Genomic DNA, 1393 nt, shown 5'->3' with positions numbered 1-1393 from the left:
GCTGCTGCTTAATATTCATAGCAGTCACCGGGGTTATCCTAACAGCTCGTTAGCATACAATATTAGCGTCAGCTACCCATAAACAGTTCAACAAGAATCAATATCGTCATTTTTCAGTAATAACGCCACTAACTGTGACTTTATCGTCCATCTCCTGTAGCTTAGCATTCATGGCTCGTCAACAGACTAGGGCTAATTCAACAACATGCTAAGTGGCGAGCTAAAAACGCGGCAAGCTAACTACTCACGTCTGCTGAAAAGCCACCAGAGGGGACAGCACGCTTTTTCTTTTTAGGCGGAATTTTTAAAGAGTGGTGGGGTTACTAAAGGAGAAAAGGATAGCTGCCATGGACATGGTGGGCCGGGGTCGAGTTATTGCCGTTGCAGCTGTCTCGGTGCTGATCATTTGTTTCGACCGAGCGGAAGGCGACAGGCAGCGGAGGTCGAGTGTGCGGCGAAGACGGACCGACAGACGTCAGCGTCACCCGCAGCAAATCAACAGTCAGATATCCGGTTAAATGTCAAAATAAAATGCTTATCGACCAACACGAACATCGTTTTTTTTGCGTAATATAAAGCACCGATGTGCAAAAAAAAGACACAATAAAAATAAATATCGATCTAACAAAAGCACATTTGGGGAAAGGCACACTTGGGGAAATGTTTGTTTATTTTTAACATGATTTAAGAATTAGAGATTATATAAACACATTTTCCGGTGTGCTTCTGCTTAAATGTGGAAAATTGGAGACTTTACATGGGCGGAGTTTAGAGCTGTCAAAACCAAAGACAACGACCTCCGTGAAACACGATAATAAATGACATATGGAGCACTTACTATAAATACATATAAAGCCATATAACAATAATAATAATAATAATGATAACAATAACAATAATGATGATGATGATTATAATAACAACAACAACAATAATAATAACAATAATAATACGTAGTAACATGATAAAGATGACTATGCTGATAAATTCTTTTCCCCTTACAGTTTCAAGACTTTTTCAGAAATATTCCAGACAAAGTAAAATACATTTTCAGTACTGAAATCACACCTTGGTTGGCTAAAGTTATAAATATAACCTATACAATGTGTTAAACAGGCCAGTGTTAGATTTTTACAAGTTTTACCTGTGTTATGTCTTCATTGTGTTTCCCATGGCTCAGTAATAAGGACAAAATGCTGTCCAATTAAGTTTGCAGAATTACCCCCTTTTTTTCTCTCTCTCTCTCTCTGCAGCCAACATCAACAGTTGCAAAGCATCAGTCCCATGAGTAACAAGTTGATGGATGCATGTCCATGTCCAAACTCAAACTGGATTATCCTGTCGCTTTGCCTTTGTTGTTGTGACTTTGAGAAGTTGTGCCTGCCTCTGGAAA

The 1393-nt window shown here is 39.1% G+C and overlaps 1 protein-coding gene across 3 annotated transcripts in view; it reads right to left on the bottom strand.

Moving 5' to 3' along the window:
• LOC104931581 (antizyme inhibitor 1) overlaps positions 1-1393 on the bottom strand; it is a 7999-nt gene extending 6606 nt beyond the window's left edge. For 2 of the 3 annotated variants that reach the window (XM_019256615.2, XM_010746623.3), the window contains exon 1: positions 249-511. The gene's annotated coding sequence lies outside the window, so the exon portion shown is untranslated. Of the gene's footprint in view, positions 1-248; positions 512-1144 lie in introns of those variants that run through there. The other variant, XM_010746622.3, reaches the window with a different exon arrangement.

The sequence above is a fragment of the Larimichthys crocea genome, chromosome XIII (assembly GCF_000972845.2).
Source record: "Larimichthys crocea isolate SSNF chromosome XIII, L_crocea_2.0, whole genome shotgun sequence".
NCBI classification, from domain to species: domain Eukaryota; kingdom Metazoa; phylum Chordata; class Actinopteri; family Sciaenidae; genus Larimichthys; species Larimichthys crocea.
Note: the sequence above shows the minus strand (reverse complement) of the source record. Positions and strands in the feature narration are given on the sequence as shown.